Genomic DNA, 12,500 nt, shown 5'->3' on the forward strand with positions numbered 1-12,500 from the left:
GATTCGGTCGTCCTCTTGTGTGCCTTTGTTGCAGGAGATTTGGATGTGACTATTTGAGTGGAAGGAGGAGGAGGAGGAGGAGGGGGAGGAGGAGGAGGGGGAAAGGGAGGAGGAGGAGGAGGAGGAGGAGGGAGGGTGGAGGAGGAGGGGGAAGGTGAGGAGGAAGGGAGGAGGAGGAGGAGGTGGAGGGGAGGAGGTGGAGATTTGGATGTGACTATGTGAGTGGAAGGAGGAGGAGGAGGGGGAGGAGGAAGGGGGAGGTGTGACTATTTGAGTGGAAGGAGGAGGAGGAGGAGGGGGAAGGGGGAGGAGGAGGATTTGGATGTGACTATTTGAGTGGAAGGAGGAGGAGGTGGGGGAGGGGGAGGAGGAGGGGGGAAGGGGGAGGAAAGGGAGGAGGTGGAGGAGGAGGAGGTGGAGGGGGGAGGAGGAGGAGGAGGGAGGAGGGGGTGGAGGGGGAGAGGGAGGGGGGAGGAGGTGGAGGTTGGGGGAGGATGGGGAGGAGGAGGTGGAGGGGAAAGGGAGGAAGAGGAGGGGTAGGTAGAGGGGGAGGAGGAGGTGGAGGGGGGGAGGGGGGGAGGGGGAAGATTTGGATGTGACTATTTGAGTGGAAGGAGGAGGAGGAAGGGGAAGGTGGGGGGAGGGGGAGGAGGAGGAGGAGGAGGATTTGGATGTGACTATTTGAGTGGAAGGAGGAGGAGGAGGAAGGTGGGGGGAGGGGGAGAGGAGGGGAGGAGGAGGATTTGGATGTGACTATTTGAGTGGAAGGAGGAGGAGGAGGAGGGGGAGGGGGGGGGGGGGAGGAGGAGGAGGGGGAGGGGGGGGAGGAGGAGAGGGAGGTGAAGGATAAGGTGGAGGGGAAAGGGAGGGAGGGAGGTGGAGGAGGAGAAGTGGGAAGGGGAGGGGGAGGAGGGAGAGGAGGAGGAGGAAGAGGAGGTGGTGGGGGGAAAGGGAGGAGGGGGAGGAGGAGGAGAGGAAGGGGGAGGAGGAGGAGTGGGAAAGGGAGGGGGAGGAGGAGGGGAGAGGGGGAAGGGGAGGAGAGGATGAGGATGAGGAGGGAGGATGAGGTGGAGGGAGAGGGGGAGGGGGAGGTGGAGGAGGAGGGGGAAGGGGAGGAGGAGGAGGAAGGGGGGAGGGAGGGAATGGGAAGGATGAGGATGAGGAGAAGCAGAAGCGGGAAAAGACTAAAGAGGAAGAAGAGGATGAAGAATCTTCAGGATGAGTAGAAAAAGATGTATATATATGTGTGTATGTATATCTGTGTATATATATATATATATATATATATATATATATATATATATATATATATATATATATATATATATATATATATATATATATATATATATATACATATATATATATATATATATATATATATATATATATATATATATATACATATATATATCTATACATATATATATACACACACATATCGAAGATTGTACGAATTCTAGCGAAGACAAAGAGAAAAAGAAAGACGAAAGAGATAAGGAGTATTGGCAGGTTTGTGAATTCTGGGATAAAGTTGGTGATAAAGTTTTGCGTTTCTATCTATTGTCTTCTAGGATCTGGAAAACCCGAGATTCTCTTCTCTCTTCTTCTTCATTTTCTTTTCTTTCCTTTTTCTTTTTCTTTCGAGTTTGTTGTTGTTGGTAGAGGTAGGAAATAGAAGAGGGAGTGTGTACGGAAAAATAGAGAAACAAATATAAGCAAGTCGGTATCTATATCTATCTACTTATCTACCTATTCACATATCTATCTATTTATCTAGATAGACAGTTAAATGGCTCCAGAACGAGCGAACGAACGAGAGAGAGAGAGAGAGAGAGAGAGAGAGAGAGAGAAAGAGAAAGAAGAGAGAGAGAGAGAGAGAGAGAGAGAGAGAGAGAGAGAGAGAGAGAGAGAGAGAGAGAGAGAGAGAGCGAGAGAGAGAGAGAGAGAGAGAGAGAGAGAGAGAGAGAGAGAGAAAGAGAAAGAGAAAGAGAAAGAGAGAGAAAGAGACAGAAAAAGAGAGACAGAGACAGAGAGACAGAGACAGAGAGAGAGAGAGAACAAGAGACAGACATATAGAGATAGAGAGAGAGAGAGAGAAGAGGGTACACAGAGGACGGGAGAAGAGAGTATTGAGTTACAGAATGTGTATAGTGCCTCAAATTGTGTTACACGCTTTATCCCGGGCGCGTTATCACCCGGGGTCGCTATAGCATAAGTGAGGTCCTGGGTAATGCGCAGAGTATGTGACATGAGAGGGTCGTCGGCAGAGTATGAGACATGAGAGGGTCGTCGGCAGAGTATGGGACATGAGAGGCTCGTCGGCAGAGTATGGGACATGAGAGGGTCGTCGGCAGAGTATGGGACATGAGAGGGTCGTCGGCAGAGTATGGGACATGAGAGGCTCGTCGGCAGAGTGTGGGACATGAGAGGCTCGTCGGCAGAGTGTGGGACATGAGAGGCTCGTCGGCAGAGTATGGGGCATGAGAGGGTCGTCGGCAGAGTATGGGACATGAGAGGGTCGTCGGCAGAGTGTGGGACATGAGAGGGTCGTCGGCAGAGTATGGGACATGAGAGGGTCGTCGGCAGAGTATGGGGCATGAGAGGGTCGTCGGCAGAGTATGGGGCATGAGAGGGTCGTCGGCAGAGTATGGGACATGAGAGGGTCGTCGGCAGAGTATGGGGCATGAGAGGGTCGTCGGCAGAGTATGGGACATGAGAGGGTCGTCGGCAGAGTGTGGGACATGAGAGGGTCGTCGGCAGAGTATGGGACATGAGAGGCTCGTCGGCAGAGTATGGGACATGAGAGGGTCGTCGGCAGAGTATGGGACATGAGAGGGTCGTCGGCAGAGTATGGGACATGAGAGGGTCGTCGGCAGAGTATGGGACATGAGAGGGTCGTCGGCAGAGTATGGGACATGAGAGGGTCGTCGGCAGAGTATGGGACGTGAGAGGGTCGTCGGCAGAGTATGTGACATGAGAGGGTCGTCGGCAGAGTATGGGACGTGAGAGGGTCGTCGGCAGAGTATGTGACATGAGAGGGTCGTCGGCAGAGTATGGGACATGAGAGGCTCGTCGGCAGAGTATGGGACATGAGAGGGTCGTCGGCAGAGTATGGGACATGAGAGGGTCGTCGGCAGAGTATGGGACATGAGAGGGTCGTCGGCAGAGTATGGGACATGAGAGGCTCGTCGGCAGAGTATGGGACATGAGAGGCTCGTCGGCAGAGTATGGGACATGAGAGGCTCGTCGGCAGAGTATGGGACATGAGAGGGTCGTCGGCAGTATTTGCTTTCGTCAAGAATGATACTTTGTCAAAAATAATACTTTGCTATTCTTATCGGTCTCTTATCGGTTGTTGTGGGTTCGGTGTATTTTATGAATCAAGTGAGATTTGCGAAAAGTGGGAAGGTATGGTGTGAATTATTTGAAATTTGGAAGGAAGATTGGTATGTTTTAGGATGTTATCTGAAAGGTGGAAGAAAGAGTTATATATTGAAGAAATTATTTCGTATTTGGAACAAGAATTATATAATTTCATGAATTGTTTGAAATTTATTACTAGAACGTTAGACAGACCAAGAATAAGTCGAATATAGGCAGAACATCAGTAAACTAAGAATTGCAAAATCTAGCCAACCCCAAAAAATAAAATAATAATAATAATAATAATAATAATAATAATTATAATAATAATAAAAATAAAATAAAAATAAAAGAAGAAAGAAAGAAAGAAAGAAAGACACTGCCAAACCGCGAGAAACATCTCTTCTTGACAAACCACAATGGTGTTATATTTGCGCGCAATTTCCCGCTGTGAAGAGCCTGGAGTGGGATAGCAAGAAGTTTATTAACCTCGTGTAGATCGAGTAGAGGCATAGCACTGTCACGTGACTCGCCTTGTTTGACTACAAATGGAAATTCTATGTAGATTGCAGGCTTTTACACCCTCGCTCTCCCTTCGCTCTGCTGAATTCCCCTACAACGAGGCAGGAAAGGGTCGTACACTTAAGGAGACGCGTAAATCTAATCTACATTGTAAACTTTAATTGCGTCTGAAAGAAAATGCAAATTGGTTATGGTTTGTTATCTCTAAACGAAGTTACTCTACATTCTAAACCTTATTCAAAGTCGATTTTCCTATTCTTTGATGTACTTTTTATACTCGTAACTCTATTTAGTTCTTTAATCAGTTCTAAAGAAAACTAAATTCGTACCAAAAAACAACTCTAAAGTAAATAAAAAAATACTTTATACTTTGCTATATGTAACTATACGGAGATCCGAAGCTGTTATCATCATTATCCACGTTTCATTATGGGAAAAAAAAGAGAATTACAAAGAAATAATATCAGCGGGCGGGGGTTCTAAACATGATCAATTACTATTTTTGAAAATAGCGAGTTTAGAATGAAAAAAAATTACGTTTCTTCTAATGAGAAATAGACTGAATTTGCAAACTATCATAAAAAAAAAAAAAATAAAAAAACATGAGCTTGGGATCTTAAATATGATACTTAAATATGAACAGTTATAATACTTGAACCAGCGCGTTTAAATATAGAAATTAATGGGGTTTCTATTGAGAAATACTATGAATTGCCTACCATCATAACTACACCCACATCTCGTTAAAGGAAAGAGAGAATAAAACAGAAGTAATTTAGCGGGGATGGGACTTAAACACGACATCATATTTGAAACCAGCGAGTTAAAGAAAAAAAAATAATAATAATTCTTGTTTCTACTGAGAAAATACTCTGCTCTACTTACTATAATAACTACACCCACATCTCGTTACAGGAAAGAGAGAATAAAACAGAAATAATTTAGCGGGGATGGGACTTAAACATGATATCCTATTTGAAACCAGCGAGTTAAAAAAAAAAAATAATAATAATAATAATAATATTTCTTGTTTCTACTGAGAAAATACTCTTCTCTACTTACTATAATAACTACACCCACATCTCGTTACAGGAAAGAGAGAATAAAGTAGAAATAATTTAGCGGGGATGGGATTTAAACATGATATCCTATTTGAAACCAGCGAGTTAAAAAAATGAAAGTAATTTTTGTTTCTATTGTGAAAATCCTCTGCACTGCCTACCATCATAACCACACCCACCTCTCGTTAAGGGAAAAAAGGGATAATAAAAGATAATTAAACAGAAATAATCTAGCGGGGGAGGGACTTAAAACATAGTATCATATTCAAAAGCAGCGAGTTTAAAAAACTGAATAATTTTTTTCCTATTGAGAAAATACTCTGTACTGCTTACCATGATGATTACACCCACCTCTCGTCAAGGAAAAAAAGAGAATTTAACAGAAGTAATTTAACGGAGGTGGGGCTTAAACATGACATCATATTTGAAACCAGTGAGTTTTAAAAATTAAAATAATTCTTGTTTCTATTGAGAAAATATTCTGCTCTGCTTACCATCATAACTACACCCACACCTAGTTAAGAGAAAAAGATAATTAAACAAATGATTTAGCGGGATGGTCCTTAAACATGATATCCTATTTGAAGCCAGCGAGTTTTAAAAAATTAAAATAATTCTTGTTTCTACTGAGAAAATCCTCTGCTCTGACTACCATCATAACCACACCCACCTCTCGTTAAGGGAAAAAAGGGATAATAAAAGATAATCAAACAGAAATAATTTAGCGGGGGAGGGACTTAAAACATAGTATCATATTCAAAAGCAGCGAGTTTTAAAAAAATGAAAGTAATTTTTTTTTCTATTGAGAAAATACACTGCACTGCTATCATGACGATTACACCCACCTCTCGTCAAGGAAAAAAAGAGAATTTAACAGAAGGAAATTTAACGGGGGTGAGGCTCAAACATGACATATTTGAATCCAGTGAGTTTTGAAAATGAAAATAATGTTTGTTTCTCATTCAGAAAAAATACTCTGCTCTGCTTACTATCATAATTACACCCATATCTCGTTACAAGAAAAAAAGAGAATTTAACAGAAGTAATTTAGCGGGGGGGGGGGTATCATAGTATCATATTCAAAACCAGCGAGTTTATAAAATGAAAATAATGTTTGTTTCCATTGAGAAAATACTCTGCACTGCCTACCATCATAACTACACCCACTTCTCGTTAATGGAAAAAGAATATTAAACTAATAATTTAGCGGGGGTGGGACTTAAACATGATATCATACTTAAAACCAGCGAGTTTAGAAATTATTATTTTTTCTATTGAGAAAATACTCTGCACTGCTTACCATCATAACCACACTCACTTCTCGTTAAGGAAAAAAGAGAATATAACATAAATAATTTAGCGGGGTGGTACTTAAACATATCATATTTAAAACCAGCGAGTTTAGAAATGAAATATATATTTTTTCTATTGAGAAAATACTCTGTTCTGCCTACCATCATAACTACACCCACATCTCGTCAAGGAAAAAAAAAAAGAATTTAACAGAAATAATTTAGCGGGGTGGGGTTTAAACATATTATATTTAAAACCAGGGAGTTTAGAAATGATTTTTTTTTTTCTATTGAGAAAATACTCTGCACTGCCTACCATCATAATTACACATCTCGTTACAGGAAAAAGACAATTAAACGGAAATAATTTAGCGTAGGTGGGACATATTATATTCGAAACCATCGAATTTAAAAATGAAAATAATTTTTAGTTTCTATTGAGAAATACTCTGTACAGCTTAGTATCACAACTGCTCCCACATCTCGTTACAGGAAAAAAAAAAAAAACGAAATAATTTAGCGGGGGTGGGACTTAAACATGATATCATATTTGAAGCCAGCGAGTTTTAAAAAATGAAAATAATTCTTGTTTCTATTGAGAAAATACTCTTATAACTACACCCACATCTCGTTACAGGAAAGAGAGAATTAAACAAGTAATTTAGCGGGGTGGTACTTAAACATGATATCATATTTAAAACCAGCGAGTTTAGAAATGATTTTTTTTATTAAGAAATTACTCTGCACTGCTTACCATCCTTACACCCACATCTCGTTACAGGAAAAGAGAATAAAACAGAAATAATTTAGCGGGGGTGGGACTTACACATATCATATTTGAAACCAGCGAGTTTTAGAAAATGAAAATAATTCTTGTTTCTATTAAGAAAATACTCTGCACTGCCTACCATCATAACTACACCCACCTCTCGTTAATGGAAAAAGATTATTAAACTAATAATTCAGCGGGGGTGGGACTTAACCATATATTTATAAAAATGAAAATAATATTTGTTTCCACTGAGAAAAATACTCTACACTGCTTCCCACCATAACTACACCCACTTCTCGTTAATGGAAAAAGAATATTAAACTAAAAATTTAGCGGAGGTGGGACTTACACATATTATATTTGAAACCAGCGAGTTTTAGAAAATAAAAATAATTCTTGTTTCTACACCCACTATTAAACTAATAATTTAGCGGGGGTGGGACTTAACCATATATTTAAAAAAATGAAAATAATGTTTGTTTCTATTTAGAAAATACTCTACACTGCCTCCCACCATAACCACACCCACACCTCGTTATGTGAAAAAGAGAATTTAACAGAAATAATTTAACGGGGATTTAAGAGATGAAAATAATTCTTGTTTCCATTGAGAAAAAATACTCTACACTACTTCCCACCATAACCACACCCACACCTCGTTAAGCGAAAAGCCCGGAATTACACAAAAAAGAAAAAATCGGTTAGTGAAGGGAGGAAATGCAGGTGTATTCGGTCCCTGGGTATACTGTAATATACTCAATAGGTTTCTCTCCCTCCGTTTCCATTACACTTTTCATCATCGTCTGACAGCCGCCAGAATGAATAGCAACTCAGATCTGGCCGCTTCATTCACTCTCGAGGTTCAATTAAAAGAAAGCAGAAATTCCTCTCTCTCTTATTTGGCGCGTCAACGTTGTTTTAATTTTTATTTTATTTTTTATTTTTGTTTCTCTCTTTTTATTATTGATATTTTTGTTGACATTTTATTCGTTTTGTTTGTTTTTGAGTTTTTTTTTTTTTTGACATTGATTTTGCTGTTTTTCTTATTCATTTTTTATTTCTATTTTGACATTGCTGTTTTTTCGCAGTTTTTTTCTTTCTCTCTTTCTTTCTTTTTGACAATGCGTTCGCGTGTTTTTCTCGACCAGGAAAATTAGAAATTTCTTGTTTTCGAAAAAACAAACGGTGAAATGGACAGTTTCTGTTTTTATTTTACTTTTTTAAAAGTTTTTAAAAAGAGGAAGGATATTCCCTGTCCACTGTTGGGGAAGATATATTCTGCCAAATTCAGAAGCTTTTGAGAAATAAGAGTTTTTGAAAAAAGGAGAGAGAGAGAGAGAGAGAGCGAGAGAGAGAGAGAGAGAGAGAGAGAGAGAGAGAGAGAGAGAGAGAGAGAGAGAGAGAGAGAGAGAGAGGGAGGGAGAGGGAGAGAGAGAGAGAGAGAGAGAGAGAGAGAGAGAGAGAGAGAGAGAGAGAGGGAGGGAGAGAGAGAGGTAGGAGAGAGAGAGAGAGAGAGAGAGAGAGAGAGAGAGAAAGAGAGAGAGAGAGAGAGAGAGAGAGAGAGAGAGAAAGAAAAAGAAGGGGAGGCAGATACACAGACAGAAACAGAAACAAAGAAAAAGAGAAACCGAGTGCAAGCGAAAAAAGAGAAAAAAGAAAGAGACAGAGACAAAGACAAGGACAGACAGACAGACAGACAGACAGAGGGAAAGCCCCCCCCCCCCTGACATAAACGATTCCTCAATAGCATTCCACCTTGAAAGAAAAGAGGCTATTTTCCCTTTGAAATCAGCCCTCCTCTGTCGGTCCGATTTAATGGCTCTCTCTCGCTGCCTGACTCGACTCTATACAAAAAAAAAGCTAAATAATTTCTTTTCTCTAAATTATCATCAGTGAGAGAGGGTGGCGAAGATGAATTGGGGAAAGTTGGAGAGGAAAGAGGAAGAGAGATAGAGATGGGGGATCGAGAGAGGGTGGAGGGCGGTAGAGAGGAGTGAGAGAATAGAAAGAGGGAGAGAGACCGTGAGAGACAGAGGGAAAGTGAGAGGAAGAAGAAGAAGAAGAAGAAGAAGAAGAGAGAAAGAGAGAGAGAGAGAGAGAGAGAGAGAGAGAGAGAGAGAGAGAGAGAGAGAGAGAGAGAGAGAGAGAGAGAGAGAAAGCGAGAAAAAAAAGAAAAAGAAGGGGAGGCAGATACACATACAGAAACATAAACAAAGAAAAAGAGAAACATCGAGAAAAACGGAGTAAAAACGAAAAAAGACAAAAAAGAAAGAGACAGAGACAAAGACAAGGTCAGTCAGACAGACAGACAGACAGAGGTAAAGCCCCCCCCCCCCCGCCATAAACGATTCCTCAATAGCATTCCACCTTGAAAGAAAAGAGGCTATTTTCCCTTTGAAATCAGCCCTCTCCTGTCGGTCCGATTTAATGGCTCTCTCTCGCTGCCTGACTCGACTCTATACAAAAAAAAAAAAAACCCTCAATAATTTCTTTTCTCTAAATTATCATCAGTGAGAGAGGGTGGCGAAGATGAATTGGGGAAAGTTGGAGAGGAAAGAGGAAGAGAGATAGAGATGGAGGATCGAGAGAGGGTGGAGGGCGGTAGAGAGGAGTGAGTAAAAGGGTGTAAGATAAAAAGATATAAAAAATAGAGGGAGAGAGACGGTGAGAGAAAGAGAGAGAGAGAGAGAAAGAGAGATGGATAGAGAGAGAGAGAGAGAGAGAGGGAGAGAGAAGACGAGAGAGAGAAAGAAAAAGATGAGGAGGCAGACAGACAGACAGAGAGACAAACAGACAAACAGAGACAGTAACAAAGAAAAAGAGAAACATCAAGAAAAACGGAGTGCAAGCGAAAAAGACAAAAAAGAAAGAGACAGAGACAAAGAAAAGGTCAGACAGACAGACAGACAGAGGGAAAGCTCCCCCGACATAAACGATTGCTCAATAGCATTCCACCTTGAAAGAAAAGGGGCTATTTTCCCTTTGAAATCAGCCCTCCTCTGTCGGTCCGATTTAATGGCTCTCTCTCGCTGCCTGACTCGACTCTATACAAAAAAAACCCTCAATAATTTCTTTTCTCTAAATTATCATCAGTGAGAGAGGGTGGCGAAGATGAATTGGGGAAACTTGGAGAGGAAAGAGGAAGAGAGATAGAGATGGGGGATCGAGAGAGGGTGGAGAGCGGTAGAGAGGGGTGAGTAAAAGGGAGTATGATAGATATAAAAATAGAGGGAGAGAGACGGTGAGAGACAGGGGGAAAATGTGAAAGGAAGAGAGAGAGAGAGAGAGAGAGAGAGATAGAGAGAGAGAGAGAGAGACACATATGCAGAAAGAGAGGGACAGAGACAGATGCAGGAAAAGAGAAAGAGACAGAGAATAATTAGACAGAAAAATATCGAGTCAGAAAAACATCAACAAACATACACACGAATACACCCATTAAAAAAAAAAAAAAAAAAAAAAGGCCAAAAAGAGAAAAACCAAATTAACAAAGATAAAGGAGAAAAGCATTGCCCAAGAGAGCGCAAAAGACATCAACAGAAGACGAGCATAAGAAGAGCCTGTTGGTGACGAGATCTCAGGCACTCAACCGATGGACCCCCGCCCCCCCCACCCCCCCAAAAAAAAAGAAAGAAAAAAAACGAAATAAAAGTTTTTATTTTTCTTCTTTCTCTCTCTCTCTCTGTCTTTCACTTTCGATAGGGATTTAATCTGGAAAAGTCCTCAGGCAAGGGAAGAGAGACGCAGGAGAGAGAATATACATCTTTTGAACCCTCTGTCTTCCCTTTTGGAAGATGCGTTACCTTATTCTTTGTTCCCTTATACTGTTAGATAGTAGGGAATGATTGGATGGGATGTTTGGTCTGTATCTGTATTTCCCTCGACTTTCTTTCTCTCTCTTTCTTTTTCTTACTCAAGGTCTCTCTTTTTGTCTCTTTATTTGCCTCTCCTTCTCTTTCACCCTCTAGAGATATCGATATATGGTACACACATACACGCACACACACACACTCACACACACACCCACACCCACACACCAACACACACACACACAGACACATACACACACAAACACACACACACCCACAAACACCCACCAACACAAACACCCCCCCCACACACAAAAACCCACCAACACCCCCCCCCCCACATCAACACAAACACCCCCTCCACACACAAAACCCACCAACACCCCCACACACACCCACCCCCCCACACACACACACAACCCCCCCTCCCCCACACACCCACACCCCCCCCACACCCCCCACACCCAAACAAACAAACAGAACCGAAATCTCGAAATATGAACATTCCTCGCTGAAAGAACAGGAAACAAGCCCGACAGCCACGTATTCGTAGCGTATGGCAGGAAACCCGATAGAAGGGAGGAAGTTCGCTCTATCTCTGAAGATAGTGAGGAAGAGGGGGGGAGGGGGTTGAGAAAGAAGGAGAGGGAGACGGAGGGAGGGAGAGAGGGAGGGAAAGGGGGGAGAGGGAGGATGGGGGTTGAGAAAGAGGGAGAGGGAGGGAGGGGTGGAGGGAGGGATGGGGGGTTGAGAAAGAGGGAGAGAAGGGGGGAGGGAGGGAGGGAGAGAGGGAGGGAGGGAAGGAAGGAAGGGGACAGGAGGGTTGAGGAAAGAAGGTGGAGAGGAGAGGGAGGGAGGGAGAGAGAGAGATAAAGAGGGAGGAAGGGAGAGAGGGAGGGGAGGGGTGGGGGGTTGAGAAAGAAGGAGAGAGAGAGAGATAAAGAGGGAGGAGGAAGGGACAGATTTAGGCATTGAGAAAGAGGGAGAGGGAGGGGGGAGAGAGAGATAAAGAAGGGAGGAAGCGAGGGTGAGAGGGAGGGAGGAAGGGACAGGAGGGAGGGAGGAAGGGGTGGGGGGTTGAAAAAGATGGAGAGGGAGGGAGGAAAAGAAAGATGGAGGGAGGAGGGGGTGGGGGTTGAGAAAGAGGGAGAGGGAGGGAGGGGGGAGAGAGAGATAAAGAGGGAGGGAGGAAGGGATGTGGGGTTGAGGAAAGAGGGAGAGGGAGAGGGAGAGAGAAGAGAGAGAGATAAAGAGGTAGGGAGGGAGAGAGAGGGAGGGAGGGAGGAAGGAAGGGACAGGAGGGTTGAGAAAGAGGGAGAGGGAGGGAGAGAGAGGGAGGGACGAAGGGGTAGGGGGTTGAGAAAGAGGGAGGAAGGGATGGGGGTTGAGAAAGAGGGAGAGAGAGGGAGGGAGGAAGAGGGACGGGGAGGTTGAGAAAGAGGGAGAGGAGGGAGGGAGAGAGAGAGATAAAGAGGGAGGGAGGAAGGAATGGAGAGAGGGAGGGAGGAAGGGACAGGAGGGTTGAGAAAGAGGGAGAGGGAGGGAGGGAGAGAGAGAAAAAGAGGGAGGGAGGAAGGGATAGGAGGGTTGAGAAAGAGGGAGAGGGAGGGAGGAAGGGAGAGAGGGAGGGAGGAAGGGGTGGGGGGTTGAGAAAGAGAGATAGAACGAGAGAGACAGA

The 12,500-nt window shown here is 43.1% G+C and overlaps 1 protein-coding gene across 1 annotated transcript in view; it reads right to left on the bottom strand.

Annotated features, from left to right (window-relative positions):
* The window catches only part of cpx (synaptic transmission protein complexin), a gene marked incomplete in the record, with an annotated part of 796,948 nt that overhangs the window by 589,922 nt on the left and 194,526 nt on the right, over positions 1-12,500 (bottom strand).

The sequence above is a fragment of the Penaeus vannamei genome, chromosome 16, assembly GCF_042767895.1.
Source record: "Penaeus vannamei isolate JL-2024 chromosome 16, ASM4276789v1, whole genome shotgun sequence".
Lineage (NCBI taxonomy): Eukaryota > Metazoa > Arthropoda > Malacostraca > Decapoda > Penaeidae > Penaeus > Penaeus vannamei.